The sequence below is a fragment of the Protopterus annectens genome, chromosome 1.part1, assembly GCF_019279795.1.
Source record: "Protopterus annectens isolate FY-2018-M chromosome 1.part1, PAN1.0, whole genome shotgun sequence".
In the NCBI taxonomy this organism is placed as follows: Eukaryota; Metazoa; Chordata; order Ceratodontiformes; family Protopteridae; genus Protopterus; species Protopterus annectens.
In genome coordinates, this window is record NC_056726.1 from 1,103,939,898 (window position 1) to 1,103,960,631 (window position 20,734).

Below are 20,734 nucleotides of genomic sequence, written 5' to 3' on the forward strand. Positions count from 1 at the left end.
ATTGGAATATAATGCACTTAACAGCAATATCAGAAGAATATTTGTCAAGGAATGGGACAGGTTTATGAATATAACGGATATAGATAGATTAGAAGGGGTTTCAACCAAAATAGTATATAAGAATGCCCAAAGTATTAGAAACATTTTAGAAAGTAGGAACAAAAAGGCCCCACAAAATGTAAAAAAGACAGGGACCTATAAGTGTGGGAGATGTTCCCAGTGCCCATACATTTTGAATTCAGATAGGTTTTATATAGCCAGTAGAGACAGATGTATTATTAATAACAAGAATTATTACAACTGTGATTCTATGGGATTAATTTACATGGCTACCTGTGAGACCTGTTATTCTTTTTATATAGGTAAAACAGAAAGAAAATTAAAAAGAAGGATATACGAACATCTCAACGATATTAGGAATTGTAAGGAGACAAATGCTTTGTTTAAACACATTCAAACATGCACGAGAGCCATTTTTAGATTTACAGTGTTGGAACATACCCAGAGAGATATGAGGGGGCCTCTGGGAAGAAAAAATTTAATATAGGGAGCTCTGGTGGCAAGTGACACTTGAGACGTATAACCCACCAGGTTTGAAAGAATATACAAGTATAATACCTATTTTAAAATTAAGGGCAGCTAAACTATAGTACATCCTGCAATTTGAAAGAAATTTTTATACAGTTTTTAACATTTCATATTTTCTATTTAAAATGATTTGTTATTTAAAATGTTTTTTAGAATATTTTTAACTCAATAATATGAATTTCCACTAGAGGGCAGCTAAATGTAATATTTTATATATGTAATTTATATTTAATATTTATCATTTTTTGCTTTTACTTATTTTTTAATATGAATAAGAAGCAAATTATTTTTATGTAATTGAAGTTATATATATTTTTTAAAAATGAAGGACTATTGCTACATGGGTTAGGGAAAACTATTTAATTTATTCACATCCTATTGAATGAAATGGAATGAAAGAACTGGTGATGTTTAAATTCTTTGTTATTAATTGATTTATTGGTCAGGGTATAAAAGGAGTGTTACGTATCCTATTGATTCATCTGAGGAAGTCTGATTTGATATTGATTTATTGGTCAGGTATAAAAAGAGAGTTTAATGATCCTATTGATTCATCTGAGGAAGTCTGATTTGATAGACGAAAACGCGTCTGTTTAAGAGCGTTAATGTTTCAGTGTAGCGTGGTATAGTTTTTTGCTTTGTGCTATGTGGTCGAAATAAAATAGTGTTATAAGACCTTATTGCTCTCCGCTCTTCTGTTGGACTTGCAGTTCTTTTGGTTTTTGGTTTTAAAGCTTCTTGGTTTGTCGATCGTGTCATCCCAGGCATACAGATACTGGATCCCCTTAGAACGACACCAGAATCTTAGCCAATTGTTGAAATCAATTATTTTGTCCTTGTACTGTGGTATCATTCTGGGTGATGGCAGGATGCTACTCAGGACTAGGGTCATACCTGCCTGGGCTACAAGATCGGACAGCTCCTCCATGTCCCTTTTCATGTAGTCCAGGGAGGTACATCTCAGTGAATAAGTTCCTGCTGTAGTCAGTTCTTATAGAACAACTTGTGTTTGTATGTGTTGACTGTATAGTTAATGTGTTCCTGCTGTGGTCACTTCTTATAGAACAACTTGTATTTGAATTTGTGTTTGCATGTGATGACTGTACAGTGAATACATTCCTGCTGTGGTCAGTTCTTATAGAACAACTTGTGTTTGTTTGTGCTGACTGTATAGTGAATAAGTTCCTGCAGTTGTAAGTTCTTATTAAACAATTTCTGTTTGTATGTGCTGACTGTATAGTGAATAAGTTCCTGCAGTTGTTTGTTCTTATAGAGAAACTTGTGTTTGTATGTGCTGACTGTGTAGTGAATAAAATCCTGCTTTGGTCAGTTCCTATAGAACAACTTGTGTTTGTACGTGATGACTGTATAGTAAATATTTTCCTGCTGTGGACAGTTCTTATAGAAGAACTTGTGTTTGTTTGTGCTGACTGTATAGTGAATACATTCCTGCTGTGGTCAGTTCTTATAGGTTCGTAGATTAATAGGTAGGTACTAGGCTATCTGCCCAAAGGCATTTATAAGCCTAGCCAGAGTGTGTCGGCTTTCGCTGCCTCATTGATTAATTAACTGATTCTCTGTCAAGCAGAGCCAATGAAGTTATCCCAGGGGTGTATTTTCTGTTACCCATCCACTCGTCAAGGTTTCTCTTGAAGAGTGTTAGTGAGGGGCTCTGCCTGATGTAATTTGGAATTTTGTTCCAAAGCATGGTGAGTCTCTGTGACAGGAATCTATCCATCCAGTATGTTCTATTTATTGTTGTGGCGAGGTTTAGCTCACAAGAGCGCATGGCTCGCAGTGACTTGGATTTCTGTAGGTGGAGCATGTTCATCAATTCTGAATTCGACATGGCTTTATAGGTCATGCAGAGATCACCTCTGAGTAAGCAATATGCCACTGAGTACAGCCAGAGTTTTTTCAGTCGGGTTCCATAGGACATATGTTTGAGGCCAGTAATCCTCTTGGTGAGGTACTTTTGTGGTCTTTCCAGTTGTTGGAAGTGTCTTGTGAGGTACATCCCAAATGGGGCATTGTACTCTATGATGGGTCTAATGAGTGACGAGTAGAGGGGCACTATAACCTATTTATTTCTAGATGCAAACCCTTTAGTAATTAGATGGGCCACATAGAAGGATTTCCTAGCTACTTTGGCAATATGATTGTCAAAGGAGAGATTACTATCTACCTGGCCCCCAGATCTCTTATTACCTCTTCTGTATTAAGGGGGCTGCCACCTATGTGGTAATTCATGGGTGTTTTGTTTTTCACAAATGGGATGACTATGCATTTTTTGGCATTTAGCTTGAGGCCATGACTTTGACACCAGGTGTCCATCTCAGTAAGGCCCTTTTGGAGGATGTCCATGTCAGCAGGAGAGTCAGTTATGGCTCCCAGTTTGCAGTCATCAGCAAACTTGGTTAGCCATAGTCCTCCTGTGTTTGCCTGTACTTCTGAGAAGTATATGCCAAACAGTAGGGGTCCCAGGACCGAGTCTTGTGGGACACCACTTTTGACTGGTTTAGAGTCGGACCTGGAGCCCGCTATTCTTACCGTGTGAGTTCTGTCTGTAAGCCAGTTGGCAACCCATCCCGTGATGTAGGGGTTTATGTTCGGGCTGGTGACTTTTTCTGTAATACCCGAGTGGGGAATGGTGTTACAATTGTACATCAAGGATCAGTTGCAAGTACAAGAAAACATCAAACATATCTACAATTATTTACAGAAACATGTACAGGCAGTGTGTCAACAACACTCATATCTTCTTTTTTGGTAAATACTTTAGTCAATAAGCAGTTATAAGAGCAGATTAATGTAACATGTAGATTACTAAAACCTAGAACTACAGCAAAAGCAAAACCCAGGGATAACCTAGATGGGCGAACTAAAGGACATCTTGTGATAGTGACTATTGCCAGAGCCAGTGACCTATTTAAGGTGGTTTAGGACAGTGGATGCAGGAACATATTTGGTTATTGAGGTAATAGGATTTTAGTGAAGTTTTGAATGCTTTAAAGGAGTCTGAGTAATGGAAGAGGGCAATGGATTCCAAGCTTTGGCAATTATGAAGGAATAGAGGCTTTGCCCTGCGCATTTGTTGGGCTTAGATATGTTTAGGAGCTGTTTGCTTGAGGACCTAGATTACATGTAGGGGTGTATGTATGTAAGATGGTCTGAAGTGAGGGGCAGAAGTGGGGTTATATAGTAGTTTGTGGGTGAGTGTTAGTTGGAGTACTGTAGATAGTGGGAGAAGTCAAGCCAGTTTATACTTTTTAAGGCAAGGCAATGATGGGTCCGGGTTGGCATGTTGTAGACAAACTTTGCTATTTTATAGTGGCAGGACTATAATTTGTTTTTGAGAGTTGTATGTATAGTAGTAAAAATGGGGCTACCATAAAGAAGGGTGGGGAGGAGAAGAGAATTCGCCAGTTTTAACTTGGTGAGTGTGTTCATAAAATGTCTATGCCTATATAACTTACCAAGTTTGAAATGGGTTTTCTTGACTGCATTATGAATGTTATTATCAAAGGAGAGTTTGTCATCAATTGTGATGTCAAGAAAGTTTGATGATTTTACTTGTTCTATTTCGGTATTGTTTTGTGAGAAAATTTTGAAAGCCTGATTTAAAGGTTTGGATGAAAATATTTTTTTGGGTTGAGTAGAAGTTGGGGATCATTTAGCCAGGATTCAATATAAGTAAAGGCTTTTTGTGTTAGATATTGAAGATCTGGCAGGTTGTTGGCAGAAGTGATTATCGTAGAATCATTTGCCTATTGGACAAGAGTACTAAGCTGGGATACTTTATGGAGGTTATTGATGAAAATGTTAAATAGTAGTGGCCCAAGGATGGACCCCTGGGGAACTCCTGTTCTGTTTAAGAGATAGTTGGATTGCTTGTTTTGCCATTTGACAGATTGATTCCTGTCAGAAAGATAGTTGGAAAACCAAGCCAGTGAGTGTGAGGAACAATATAAAGATTCGAGTTGTAGTACTAGTTTAGGGTGTGATACTATAGCAAAAGCCTTAGATAGATCCAGTAAGATAATTGAGGTTATTAGACCAGCATCTAAGGCTTTGCTAACAGTATTGGTGAATGAAAGTAAGGCAGTGGTGGTGCTGTGTGCAGGGCAGAAACCATGTTGAGTGGGGGCAAGTAGATTATTGTTGAGATGTTTTAGCTGTTGAGTGTGTATACACTTTTCTAGGATTCTAGATAAAGGAGAGGGTAAAGAGATGGGCCAGTAATTAGATAGATGACTAGGATTACCACCTATATGTAGCGGAGTTATAATGGATGTTTTCCAGAGTTGTGGAATGTATGATTCGGAGATAGATCGATTGATGGGAATGCTAACAGGATATGATATAGCATCTGCAGCTAGTTTTAGGTATTCTGCTGGAAGTCTGCCAGCAGAAGGGAACATGGCTTTCGTTTAGTTAAAAGTCTATACACTAAAGAAGTGGGCACTGGTTGTATAGTAAAAGTATGAGAGGGTGAGCTACTGTCTGAGGTGTTATTTAAAGGGGGGTAAATTGCATCAATACTAAAATGGGTAATGAAATTCCATCTAAATCCAGTTGTCGATAAATTACTCTCTTGAACTCTATGATCACCAAACCTTCCAGGGCTTTCCAGCCAACCCTCATGATTTAAAATTGGATTAAAGAACTGGGTAGATCTCTTACTTTTTATTTCATTAATTAATTCATCAACTAAAATAGATGGATACACTTGTTCAAGGAACATATCCCTTAAATGGTAACACTCATTAAAAAAATCGTGTTCTAAACTGATCATCCTAGCTGCTCTGACCAATTGGCCTTTTACAACAGAGCGTTTTTTGTGAAAAGGATGGGAGCTACAAAAAGGCAAAACAGAAGGAGAGCAGATCTTGCTAATACTATTTTAGACTTAAAACTGTTCACACGTAAAATGAACTTAACATTATTGTTTGGTTCTGATACTTGTTCTGATGGACAATTCAGAGTCAGGAGTTCATTTAATCTACCACTCCACCCTTTATTAGGTACTTTTGAGTATAGTTCTGAAATGGACATTAGGTCACTATTGTGAAAATGACGTAAATGTGATGATATGTAAAATTTAAATAAGGATGAACAAGATTTGATTTGTTTTTTACGTCATTCTAATGTAAGGGTCATGAAACCTGATAAAGGGGGAGGGCTGGTCTTTATGGATATGGGTGACTACCAGTCTAGGATGTTTAAAATATTGAATACAGATACATATGAACCTGTGTCATTAAATTAAGTGAATGGGGCTTACACTAGAATTAAATCTCATGCAGTAGCATTGTTACCTTACAGCAAGAGGTTCTCCTGTTCGATTCTCGGCTGGGCTTGGAAGTGACTTCTGTGTGGAGTCTGCATGTCCTCCCAGCGGTTGGGTAGCGTTCGAAAGATATGCGTGCGTAAATGTGCTGGGCATCGAACTAGCACCTCGGCATTTCGTAAAAAAAAAATCTACTGTCAATCATTAGTGGACCGGAGTTTCGCTATGGTGACACCTAATTGGGAAAAAGCCAAAAGACCAACAACAACATCAATGACTTGCTGATTGATTTCCGTATTGATATAAATTTGTATAATTATTGGAATATGCCTTCACCATTAATCCCAGTTATTTTTGGGATTGCCAAAATGCATAAGGACTTACATGACCCCCCCCCCCCCCTTTATGACCAATAGTGGATGGAAGAAATTCCATCACTTATGCTGAAAGGTTTTCTCGAACATGAATGCTAAATGTGTAAAGATTCATGGTCCTTTCTTGAAAAACGTAATGAGCTCGAATGTAAGGCCAAATATAATTTTCTAACTGTTGATGTCAGAGATCTATACACAGTTAACCCCCATGAGTTGTGGATTCAATGGGTAACTGATTTTTTATTAAAGAAAGGAGCAACCACTAATTACATGAGCTTAATAGAGGAAGTATTACATGTGATTTTGGCTAATAACTTCTTATATTTTGATGGCCAGTATTTCTTAGATAAAAGAGGGGTTGCTATGAGTTCACCATGTGAGGCCAGTTTTGCTAACATTGTCATGGCCATGTGGGAACATGGGTTTTTATTTATGAACCACATTATTAGAGAGAAGATATTTTTACACCCATTACCTGGATTATATTTTTATCATCATAAAGGGTAATAATTCTACTGATTTTCTGGAATTTACATCTGATTATAATTCATATGTGATTTCATTTTTAGATATTGAATTAAGGAAAGACAAGGCAAATTTTAGATCTACCTCGAAGATCTTTAGAAAAAAGTACATATTCCAATTTGATTTTTGCATTTTTCTAGCTCCCATCCTTCTCACCAAAAATGCTCTGTTCTAAAAATCCAATTGGTCAGAGTGGCTAGGATGGTCAGTTTAGAACAAGAATTTTTTATTGAGTGCGACAATTTAAGGGATATGTTTCTTAAATAAGGGTATCCATCTATTTTAGTTGATCAGTTCATTTATGAAGTACAAAGTAAGAAATCTACTGGTTTCTTTAAACCAATTTTAAACCATGAGGGCTGGTTGGAAAGCCCTGGAAGGTTTGGTGACCATAGAGTTCAAGAGAGTAATTTATCGGCAACTGGCTTTAGTCTGAGTTTCATTACCCCTTTTAGTATTGATGCTATTTACTTTAAGGAAATGTTATATAAAAATTGGAACCTATTGCTGGATGATATTCATAGGGTCATAGGATCGTACTAGGCTATTGGTCCTAGGGCCTATGCAAGCCTTGCCATAACAATTCCCTGGATATTCTTCCCACAGTATTTACTTCTCTGGACCTCAGTCTAGCAGGGCAACTGACATGATCCCTGGGGTGAATTTCCTATCTCCCATCCAATCATCAAGGTTCCTTTTGAAGAGGGCCAAGGAGGCGCTCTGCTTGATATGTATGGGTAGTCTATTTCAGAGTATGGGGATTCTCTGGGTCAGGAACCTATCCCTCCAGCATGTTTTGTTCATTGTGATGACAAGATTTAGATCCCATGGAGCGTGTGGCTCTGAGGGATTGGGATTTCTTTAAGTGGATCATGTACAACAGCTCAGGGTTTGACATGGCCTTGTATGTTAAGCAGAGATCACCTCTGAGTAGACAATATGCCACAGAGTATAGCTGGAGTTTTTTTAGACGGTCAGCATATGGCATCTGCTTTAGGCCTGTGATTCATTTAGTGAGGTATTTCTATGGCCTTTCCAGCTGTTGCAGATGTCTTGTGGAGGTACATACCAAATGGGGCAGTATACTTTATAATGGCTCTAATGAGGGATGAGTACAGTGGAACAATGACCTCCTTTTTTCTGGATGAAAAGCCCTTAGTGATGAGGTGTGCCACATAGAAGGATGTCCTGACTGTTGTGGTGATGTGGCTATCGAAGGTGAGACCACTGTCCACCTGTGTCCCTAAGTCTCTCATCACACTTTCGATGTTTAGTGTCCTGCCACCTATGTGGTAATTCATGGGTACATGTTTTTTTTCTAAAGGGGATAACTATACATTTCTTGGCATTAAGCTTGAGCCCATGGCTCTGGCACCAGGCATCTGTTTCTGTAAGGCCCTTTTGCAGAATATCAACATCATTTGGGGATTCAGTAATGGCTCCCAGTTTGCAGTCATCTGTGAACTTTGTTAGCCAGAGTCCCTTAGTGTTGGCCTGTACTTCAGAGAAGTAGATGCCAAACAAGAGTGGTCCCAGGACTGAACCCTGAGGTACTCCACTTGTCTGGAGCTGGATATGGACTCGGCTACATTTACAGTCTGGGTTCTGTCAGTAAGCCAGTTGGCAACCCGTCGAGTGATGTAGGGATTTATGCCCAGCTTAGTAAGTTTATCTATGATTCCAGAGTGTGGGGATGGTGTCAAAGGCCTTGGCAAGGTCCAGATAGGCTGTGTGGACCGCCTTACCCTCGTCCACAGCTCTAGAGACTGATTCAAAGAAGTCAATTAGATTCAGGAGACAAGATCAGCCCTTCAAAAACCCAAACTGACTGGAGTCCAGTGTTTGATGGTTGCCAATGTCTTTGTTTATAAGTTCCATGATAATGCATTCCATGCCCTTCCAGGTCAGGCTTGTCAGTCTGATGGGATGGTAGTTCCCGGGATCCAAGGTGGATAACTGTGGAATGGGATAACTGTAACAGTGCGCCACTCAGTGTGCACGAAGCCTGAGGTGAGGCTATGATTAAACATGACACTTAGGTGAGGTGCCAGTTCATTTTGTAGTTCATGTAGTACACAGCCTGGGATGTCATCTGGTCCCATGGATGCTGTATTGTTAGCTTTGGAGAATGAGGTTTCTACCTGTGTGGCCGTGATTATCAGAATTTAGCAATCTTTTGGTATTGAGATGGGCCCTTTGGGGGGTGAGAGGGGGGTGAAGTTGGCACTAAATCAATCTGCCAGGATATTGGCAATATCCTTGGGATCAGTATATTTAATGCCTTTCTGTTGTAGCTCAGAGCAGATCTGAGCATTGCCATTTAGATTCTTGACATAACTATGGAATGCCTTGTAGTTGTCTTTGGAATCTTTGGCAATTTTATTTTCATAACTAGCTTTTGAGGATTTTATGAGGGATCTCAGCTTCTTACTGAGGCTGGTGAGGGAGTTTTTTTGCATCCTGAGATTTTCCTCTTTTCTGCAACAGTCTCTTCCTTCTGTTGTATAGTTCGTTTATAGCAGGGGACCACCAGATTGGCTTCCTTTTTTGGAGAAGAGCATCTTGGTTCTATTTGGGATGGCACAATTCATGCACGAGTGGATGTGCTCGTACAGTGCCTTAGTGTAGGATTCTGCAGTCGAACTTCCAGATCCCGACTGTGTGGGTGTTGTGAAGTTTGTCACTTCTGACTTCAGTAGCATGAAGTTGGCTTTGGGGAAGTTTTTCAAGGAGGTTTCCTTACTGGGGGGGTGGGGGTGGGATGTGAATGTCAAAGGTGATTTGCTTATGGTCAGACCTGACCAATGAGGGGGTGAGCACTGGTGCGGAGCATCTATCTCCCATGTTGGTAATGACCAGGTCTAGGATATTGGAGCCCCTGGTGGGACAATGGATTAGTTGATCCAGGCATTGGAATTTATGAATTCCAAGAACTGTTGGGAAAAGGAGATGGTACCTGAGTAGTTTTCCCAATTAATGGCAGGGTAGTTGAAATCACCCAGTATTAGGGTGTTTGGTTGTATCTTAATATTTTCCAGTATGTTTAGAAAGGTGTAGTGAGACTCTTGGGAGCATGGTGGGGGATCTGTAGCAAGCTACAATTTGGATTGCAGTCTTACCTAGTGTTAGTTGCACCTGGAGAATTTCAGATGCATTGTGTTGGGCAACTAGCCTAGAGGTGTGAATATCCTTGGTGAATATGGACACTCCTCCACCTTTAGTGTTTAGGTCTTGGTTTTGTGGCCGAAAAGTGTGGTAAGAATTGCAGCCTGGTATTGCAGGGGTGCTCTCTGGAGCTTTGAACCAGGTCTCAGTTACTGCACAGATATTGATGTTCTCCATTTTTAGGAGTGCCTTGAGAGAGAGTGCATTTTGAGGTTTAGACTTCTAGCATTGAGTAGCATTACCTTCAGATTTTGCATGCTTGTATATGTTACAGTGGTGGTTTTATCCTTTAACCTTGCCTAAAAAAGGCACTATAGGGGTGGCAAGAGCTTTAGCCAGTAACCTGAATCCCAGGAGTGACAGGTGCAGACCATCTCTGGCAAAGCATCGTGGTTTGTCGATCATGTCTTCCCAGGCAGACAAATACTGGATCCCCTTTGAATGACACCAGAAGCTTAGCCAATTGTTGAAGTCAATCATTTTGTCCTTATACTGATGGAATCATTCTGGGTGAAGGCAGGATGCTACTCAGGGCTAGGGTCATACCTGCCTGGGTCACATGATCCAAGAGCTCTTCCATGTCTCTTTTCATGTAGTCCAGGGAGGTACGTTTCAAGTCATTCACTCCAACATGGACAATGACAGAGTCATGTTTGTACTTGCTGTGGAGTGACTTGAGTGCTTATGTTATGTGGCTGATCCTGACACCCGACAGGCAGCTGACTGTAATTTTCTCCTTGTTCAGCCTGGTGAGTGGGACATTAGTGTGCCTGACTATAGAGTCACCTATGACTAAAGTGTCGGGTGCATTGTCTTGCCTTAGGGGCTGTTGTTGGATGGCACACTGGTGTTGTGAGCTATGTGTCACTTTGGTTGTGACTGGTGTTTGTTTGCATTTCAGCTTCGGAAGTCCTTGTTGCTTGGGCAGGCTAATGTTAAGGGTGTCTGCATATGTGGGTTTAGTGTTGCTATGTGTGGGTGTTGATGGTGTGGGATTTGAAGGGCTATGAGTTGCTTGAGGTGTAATGCAGGTGTTAAGCTTCTCCTCTTGACTGTCTAGTACAATCTTGGCCGGAGAGAGCTTTGCTTCCAGTTTGGCTATGTAAGTGCATCTCTCGCAGGTTGTAGTGTTGGGTGGTAGGAGGAGAGGATTGTCTGTGTAAATGAGGCAGTTGCCGCACTGCCCCAGTATGCCCAGATTCACCAGGTGGAAAGGAGAAATCACTGGAAGCTGACCCTTGGACATGCCTGTTTATTTGCTTTTTTGTAAAGTTTAAGAGTTGTTTTCCCTTACCTTTGCAAGGTACTTTGCAATTATAGGCTGTTTAGTGCCTATGATTAATTTCTCCTTATTGACAAGGGAAGCTCAGTGCTTGAATCAGTTTCAGGCTTCCTAGTGCTTTCCAGCAGGTTCTAGAGCAAGTGCTCGTCACAGGGGTTCAGATTTAGTGCTACTACTGAGAAACCAGCTAGTTTTAAGGGAAAATTTGAAGAGCAGACTTTCTGGCACCTGGAATACTTTAACTGTAGCCTCGCAGTGCTGCACAATGTGAAAAATGTGCAAACACACGTGTTTTTAAGCCAGAAAGTTGAAAGGGATATAAATCAGCCCCAAAAAGCTTATAAAATTACAATTTCAGAGCTGGAAACCACTCCTCTAGCGTTAGATAGGCAGTACAATGCTCACCAGTCCCACTGGCAGGCAGTAGGACTTCCCTCTACCACAGCAAGGTCTGGATAGCTCTGAACACAGAAAAGAAAGTCCTGAAACCAGCAAAGCCTGGGATATGGACTGGCTAGGAAAGGTGGGAAACAAGCAAACAAGATAGTATATATATATATATATATATATATATATATATATATGAAACAGGTAAACAATGCAGTAATACAGTAAATAAACACAGAAAAGGCTAACACACTTGAATGTGTAGTCTTAAACAGTAAATACAATTAAAACTCTACAAAATTAGCAATTTAAAACATTTTAAATGAAGCAAGGCAAGTGAACAACTGAAAAACGATTTAAGAGGCAGTAATACAGCAGAATAAGTAGCTAGTCTACATGTACAGAGAAGTCTATATATACAGAAAAGCAGCTAAAACACACAAACACTTCAGATGCAGTGCAACCTGGAGCACTTGAGTTGTAGCAATATTAAGGCAATTACAGTTATAATAAATGCTCTAAAATATACTCTATATTTCCAAAATGTTTGAGAAGCACAGTCAGAACCAAGGAGATTCAGGCACTTTTTTTTGAAAGGGAAAAAGGAGAAACAGAAGGCCTTATCCAATGTTCTCGCTGTATTAGGTAGAATGAGCTAATGACACTAGACTGGGATGAGTGTCCCACATAGATATTCATTTAAAACAGAAGTCAGGTGATCATCCTAGGGTTGTTCTTAAGAAAGGTACAAATTTTAAAACTGTATTTGATTCTAAAAATTCATTTGCAAAAAAACTAAAAAAAAAAACAAAAAAATACTTCTCCTTTCCTAAACTTTCCTAGCTAGTTGTTCCAGTGATCAGATTTTGCTGATCCCTGGGCTTTGTATTTGGTTCCTGTGTTCCTCCATTTTCTGTGTGGCCAGAGGTAGTTTCTTTACTCACCAGCGGGAGTGGGGAGTACTGAGCTGCTTGTTTGTCCTCAAGGGAGTGGTTAGAGACAGCAACTAGTAATTCGTTGGCCATTTTGGGTCATTTCCTGTTTTTTCCAGCCCCCTGCTATAAAGCGCGTGTTAGCACGATTTAGCGCGGAGTTGCCACTGTTGCACACAAGAGCAGCGGTGGTTTAACAAGGTTAAACTATTCGGGCTACCTAAATTCCACTCTTCAAATTTTCCCTTAAATCTACCTTCTTCGAACTGTACTGCCGATCTAACCAGCGTATCCTATAACTAAAAACTTCATCTCTACTTGATTCCCAAGTAGACTATTCTCTATCTGTAAAGCCTAGCACTTGCTCCTACAGTACTTGCACCTTGTTAAAGCACTATTATTATAGATAGTACCCCACCAGCCTAGAACCCACATCCCCCGGAGTCTTTTGTAAGTCTTTTATCTATTACTTCTAGCATGTCGAGGGTCAGTTGCTAGTGTCCTCTCCTGCTCAACTGGTGAACCTGGGAATATTGAGGCAATGTTACAATTGCCTCATGTACACAGACAATCCTCTCCTTCTCCCACAAAACACAAATACATGCGAGAGATGCAACTATACGGCCAAACTGGAGGCTGAGCTCTCTCAACATAGGACTGGCAAGACCAGACAGGAGGAGAAGGTAACCACACACACTACATACCCAGTCACACATAGTACCATCACAACTTCAAATCATACACATAATCATACAAAGACATACTCGTAGGCTCTGACCAAAAATCTACCAAAACAGCAGAGGCCTCCAAAGCAGACACCCAAACAACTACCACCTCAGGACCCAACACATGCATCACATAGACCACACAGTCAGAGTGTCAAACAGTCACAGCCCTTAAGGCCAAACACAATGCCAGACACACTCGTCATTGGTGACTCCATAGTCAGGCACACTGACGTCCCGCTCACCAGACTGAGTAAGGAGAAGGTCACAGTAAGCTGCCTGTCGGGCACTAGAATCCGCCACATAACGCAAGCACTCAGGTCTCTCAACAGCAAGTATCAGTATGACTCAGTCATTGTCCATGCTGGTGTCAACTACCTGAGACGTACCTCCTTGGACTACATGAAAAGAGACATTGAGGAGCTATCTGATTATGTAGCCCAGGCAGGTATGAACCTGACCTTGAGCAGTATCCTACCTTCACCTAGAATGATGCCACAATACAGTGATAAGATGATCAGCTTTAATAATTGGCTTAAACTTTGGTGTCATTCAAAGAGGATCCTATGTCTGTCTGCCTGGGATGACATGCTGGACAAGCCACGCTGCTTCGAAAGGGACGGCTTGCACCTGTCACCCCTGGGCTTCCGGATATTGGCAAAGGCTCTTGCCACCCCCATAGTGCCTTTCTTAGGCAAAGCTCAAATTCTAAACCTACCACCCTAGAACACAAAAAAGGAAAAAAACTAAGGGCAATGCTGCTCAATGCCAGAAGTCTCAATCTCAAGATGCACGCACTCGAGGCCCTTCTCAGTATGGAGAACATCGATGTCTGTGCTGTGACAGAAACCTGGTTCAAGGCTCCTGAGAGCACCCCAGCACTATCAGGTTTCACCTCATATCATGCGTTCCGGCCCCAAAATCCGGACAACACCAAGAAAGGAGGGGGGGTGTCCATATTCATAAAGGGCACACACACCTCAAGGTTGGTGGCAATGCACGATGCATCGGAGACCATCCAGGTGCAATTTACCATAGGCAAGACTGCTCTGCAATTTGTAGCATGTTACAGGCCACCCTCTCAAACTCAGGAACCTCACATGGCCTTCCTGAAAACACTGGAGGGGATAAATGTATCTCCAAATACCATCATACTAGGTGATTTCAACTACCCTAATATAGACTGGGAACACTATTCAAGCCCAAACACTCTAGCCCAAAGGTTCCTGGAGTTCATAAACTCAAATGCCATGGAACAACTAGTCACCATCCCCACAAGAGGAGAAAACATACTTGATCTCATCATCACGAACATGGGATCACAATGTTCAACACCGGAAGTATACCCCTCACTGGTGAGATCAGATCATAAACTAATCTCGCTGGAGGTCCTCATCCCGCCCCCACCTGAAATTAAAAAGACCACAGTGAAAAACTTCTCAAAAGCCGACTTCACACTTCTAAAAACTAGTGTGGTCTCCTTTAAGGCCCCTGAGCCAGTGGTAAACATTACTCAAACCGCTGAATCACTTACAAATGCCTTCTACCAGCACCTACAGGACTGCATGGATCAGGCAATCCCAAACAAAACTAAGACTCTTTGTACCAAAGGCAAGTGTCCAGTCTGATGGACAAAAGCCATAAACAAGCTCTACAACAAAAGGAGGAAGCTACTACAAGATAGAGCAAAATCCTTGAAAGGTAAGACACCTTTGATCATTATAAGTAAAAAACTAAGAGCTCTCATAAAATCATCCAAGGCAAATTTTGAGAGAAAAATCGCCAAGGACTCAAAAGACAATCATAAGGCCTTCTTTAGCTATGTTAGAAACCTAGGAGGAAACTCCCAGATATGCTCAGAATTAGTTCAAAATGATGTGAAGATTACTGAACCAAAACACATTGCCAACATACTGGCTGACAGGTTCAGTGCAAACTTCTTCCCCTCCCAAAGGAGAGATATCTATACCAGAGGATTGTAGCCCCCCCAAACATCTCCAACGCCCAAGTGAGAACTGCTCTCTCCAAGGCAAAAAACACAGCATCCATGGGACCGGATGGTGTCCCCGGCTGTGTGCTCCACGAACTCAATGAGGAATTAAACCCTCAGTTAGGACAGCTGTTTAATCTTAGCCTCAAAATCTTTAGAACCAAAGGCAGATACAGCACAAAACCAACAGCTCACGACCGAAGAAATCACCAGGATCCGGATATCTTGCAAATACCTTTATTTTATTTAAAGTGTAAAATCCACAAGATAGCTGCTCACAAATGAAAGATTTAGAAACAAACAATCCAGTCAAGCGCTTTCGCCTGGGCTCTCCCAGGCTTTATCAATATATATTAATATATATTTATTAGTTTTTAATATTGTATATTTTTTAATATTGTATATTTAATATAGGATTATTTAATACACTTAATAGATTAAATTCTATTTTTATACATGTGGGACCCTGAAAATGTTATAGATGTTGTTTTTGCTTATGTTTTTGCTCCTATTTACAACATGTACCTTTAAATACCAAGATATTTTCAAACAATGGGAATAGCCCAATTAATTAATCATATAATTGAATTATTAGAGTAGCATATGTATATAATGAATGCACATTCCCTGTGGTTTTAGGTTCATAGGTTCCTAGCCCCATTTTTTTGTGGCTTTAGCCCCCCTTTAGTATGGGGAACTGACACTGAGGTAATGGCTCTGATGGATCTAGATTTTGAGGTGGGTGAACATATTCATCAAATCTGGGTTTGACATGGCCTTTATATGTAAGGCAAAGGTCACCTCTGAGCAAGCAGTGGCGACTGAATAGGCTGGAGTTCTTTCAGTCGGGCAGCATAGGAGTGGCTCTCCAGCTGCTGCAAGTGTCGGGTCAGATACATTCTAAAGGAGACTATGACTCCCTTGATCTAGATGAGAATCCTGATAAAGCCTGGGAGAGCCCAGGCGAAAGCGCTTGACTGGATTGTTTGTTTCTAAATCTTTCATTTGTGAGCAGCTATCTTGTGGATTTTACACTTTAAATAAAATAAAGGTATTTGCAAGATATCCGGATCCTGGTGATTTCTTCGGTCGTGAGCTGTTGGTTTTGTGCTTAATCTTAGCCTCACCTCAGGATACGTACCCAAGGAGTGGTGCACGGCGACTGTGGTTCCACTTCACAAAGGTGGTGCCTCCACCGACCCTGGAAATTACCGTCCCATTAGCTTGACAAGCCTTATCTGCAAAGCCATGGAGAGGATCATAATGGAACTCATAAATAAAGACATAGGGAACTTGCAGACTTTGGATTCAACCCAGTTTGGCTTTGTCAAAGACAGATCATGCCTTTTAAACTTGGTTGACTTTTTCGAAACAGTCACCAAGGCCATTGATGAGGGCAAGGCAGTCCATACAGCCTACCTCGACCTGGCAAAGGCCTTCAACACAATACCCCACTCAGGTATCATTGAAAAACTCATCAGCTTGAATGTAAACCCATACATCACAAGATGGGTCGCAAACTGGCTAAGTGACAGAACCCACAGGGTCAGAGTTGCTGGCGCCATGTCAGACTCAAAGCCTGTCACAAGTGGTGTCCCACAGGGCTCAGTCCTGGGACCACTCTTGTTCGGCATCTACTTTTCTGAAGTACAAGCAAACACAGGAGGGTTATGGCTGACAAAGTTTGCAGATGACTGCAAACTGGGCCATAGTCGAAAACACATCTGACACAGATATCCTTCAGAAGGGCCTCACAGAAACGGATAACTGGTGCCAGAGCCATGGCCTAAAGTTAAACGCCAAGAAATGCATAGTCATACCCTTCGGGAAAAACAAGGTTACCCCTAGCTACCATATAGGTGGCAATCCACTGAGCACAGAAGAAGTCATCAGGGATCTGGGGACCCAGGTTGACAGTAACCTTTCGTTTGACACTCATGTTGCCAAAGTAGTTAGGAAAACCTTCTACATTGCCCACCTGATTGTGAAGGGATTCACATCTAGATCTAGGGAGGTCATCGTCCCCCTGTACTCATCACTCATTAGACCTATGATTGAGTACAATGCCCCATTCGGAATATATCTGACCCGACACCTGCAGCAGCTGGAAAGGCCCCAAAAGTTCCTCACCAAAAGGATAAAGGGTCTCAAAAATATGTCTTATGCTGCCCGACTGAAAGAACTCCAGCTCTATTCAGTCGCATACCGCTTGCTCAGAGGTGACCTGTGCCTGACATATAAGGCCATGTCAAACCCAGATTTGATGAATATGCTTCACCTCAAAAAATCTAGATCCCTCAGAATCACAAGGGCGGGAGACTTAAACCTTGACATGGTTATTAATAGAACATGCTGGAGGGACAGATTCATCACCCAGAGACTCCCTATGCTGTGGAACAAAATCCCGGTACATGTGAGGCAGAGCACCTCGCTGGCCTTGTTCAAGAGGAATCTTGACCAATGGATGGGAGATCGCAGATATACCCCAGGGATTACTTCAGTGTCACTGATTGACAGAGGCACAGCAAAATAATAGGCATAGTTTTCTTCAAACTAAAGGGGTGGTGAAAGCCACATAACTATGGGATAGACTTATAAATGCCCTTGGGCAGATAGCCTAGTATGAACCTATGAACCTAAATGCTTCCAGAGTGTGCAGTTTTTGGTTAAACTCCTAGTGTTTAACAGTATAACCCTTATGTTGTTATCATTGGCAATTTTAATGTCGATAATTGTGTTTTTGAGACCTTGCCTAAAAAAGGCACTATGCGGGAGGCAAGAGCCTTTGTCAGCAGCTGAAACCCTAGTGGCACCAGGTAGAAACTGTCACTGGGAAACCAGTGAGGTTTGTCAGCCATGTCATCCCAGGCTGAGAGAAACTGCAATTCCCTTTGAATGACACCAAAAACTCAGCCAGTTATTGAAATTGATCATGTTTTTATACTGTGGTATCATTGTAGGTGAGGGGAATATGCTGCTCAAGGCTAGGGACATATCTTTCAGGGACATATACTCAGAGAGCTCAATCATGTCTCTCTTCATATAGTCCAGTGAGATATGTCTTAGTTTGTTCACACCAACACGTGCTATGACAGAGTCATAATGGTACTTGTTGACAAGAGACCTGAGTGCACGCATGATCTGATGTATCCTGGCACCGGACAGGCAGCGGAGCATGACTTTCTGATGTATCCTGGCACCGGACAGGCAGCGGACCATGACTTTCTGATGTATCCTGGCACCGGACAGGCAACGGACCATGACTTTCTGATGTATCCTGGCACCGGACAGGCAGCGGACCGTGACTTTCTCCTTATCTAATGTGGTGAGTGGGACATCCGTGTGTCTCACTATGGAGTCTGCAATCACAAGAAAATGTGCTTTTTGAGTGTTGCACCTTTACTGCTTGGTAGGGGCGACACTGGTGTTGCTATGTGTCTTGGGTGCTCTGGGAATTGTGTTAGTTGCAGCAGTCTGTTGTTCTGGAGGTCGCTAGTGTTTTGATATGGTGATTTATGTGTTGGATGTGTACTATGTGTATGAGTAGATGTACTATGTGCATGAGGAGTGGTGGGTGAGTTTACAGCCTCTTCATTGTTACTGTTTTGGGTGCTTCGTTATCCACCTCAGTCCGTAACTGGACAACCATTTTTTTTGTTCCTCTATTAAACGTCTGCACTACGTAACAGTTCCATTGACTACAGTCTTTTTCTTTTTTCAAATTTCTCTATGAAACCTTCCATATCTTGTCCTGTTTCAAACAAAATATCACAGTAAGTCTTTTTATTAATATGTATAAAAGCTCTTACCACTTTTGGTCATATTCCCAGAGCCGCAATCACTTCAAGTTCTTTTTTTCCTTACTGTTAAGCTGTATGACAAATTTCTTTTCTACAACCTCCTTTTCTTATTTTCCCTCTTTTAATCACTTCTTCACTTCTTTCAACATCTTCGCTTACATTTTCTTTTTATCTGTAATTTCTCTCACCTCCTCTTCTTGAATTTTGTCAATAATATTGCCCCAAAATGCTGCCGCTTCACTTTCTGGATCACTCTGGTTTATCATATCCCTTCGGTATATATCCCGCAGCCCTCCCAATTGGAGGTTGTAACCATACACTCTGACTTTGACACAGAAAATGGATCTTTTTGTAATCAGCATTCAGACGTCCTGCCAAGGTCTGATTAGCTTCTTCTCAACATTCTCCTTCATTACACCTTCCTCCTCCTCCTCAGTCACTCGACCAAGTCTTCAACCTCATCCTCTACAGGAAACTGATGACTTTCTGCTTCTGCTATCGCCTGCATACTTATCCTTCTGCTGCTCACCCTCACACCTGCATACTTATCCTTCTGCTGCTCGCCCTCATGCCTGCTTACTTATCCTTCTGCTGCTCGCCCTCACGCCTGCATACTTATCCTTCTGCTGCTCGCCCTCACGCCTGCTTACTTATCCTTCTGCTGCTTGCCCTCATGCCTGCATACTTATCCTTCTGCTGCTCACCCTCGCCTGCATAGTTATCCTTCTGCTGCTCGCCCTGACGCCTGCATACTTATCCTTTTGCTGCTCGCCCTCACGCCTGCATAGTTATCCTTCTGCTGCTCGCCCTCACACCTGCATACTTATACTTCTGCTGCTTGCCCTCATGCCTGCTTACTTATCCTTCTGCTGCTCGTCCTCACGCCTGCATACTTATACTTCTGCTGCTTGCCCTCACGCCTGCTTACTTATCCTTCTGCTGCTCGCCCTCACGGCTGCTTACTTATCCTTCTGCTGCTCGCCCTCACGCCTGCATACTTATCCTTCTGCTGCTCGCCCTCACGCCTGCATACTTATACTTCTGCTGCTTGCCCTCACGCCTGCTTACTTATCCTTCTGCTGCTCGCCCTCATGCCTGCTTACTTATCCTTCTGCTGCTCACCCTCACGCCTGCTTACTTATCCTTCTGCTGCTCGCCCTCACGCCTGCATACTTATACTTCTGCTGCTTGCCCTCACGCCTGCTTACGTATCCTTCTGCTGCTCACCCTCACGCCTGCATACTTATCCTTCTGCTGCTCACCCTCACGCCTGCTTACTTATCCTTCTGCTGCTCGCCCTCACGCCTGCATACTTATACTTCTGCTGCTTGCCCTCACGCCTGCTTACGTATCCTTCTGCTGCTCACCCTCACGCCTGCATACTTATGCTTCTGCTGCTCACCCTCACACCTGCATACTTATCCTTCTGCTGCTCGCCCTAACGCCTGCATACTTACCCTTCTGCTGCTCGCCCTTACGCCTGCTTACGTATCCTTCTGCTGCTCGCCCTCATGCCTGCATACTACCTCCATCTTCCTTTCACTTTCTCTGAGCTGCCTACAAGCACAGAATGGAAACCACAAGTTGAATGTGCCACTAACAATAGTGTCACCATACTCTAAGAGTAGGGGAAAGTCCCCTGATGCCCTGGCCAAATTTACCCTAGTAGCCAAAAT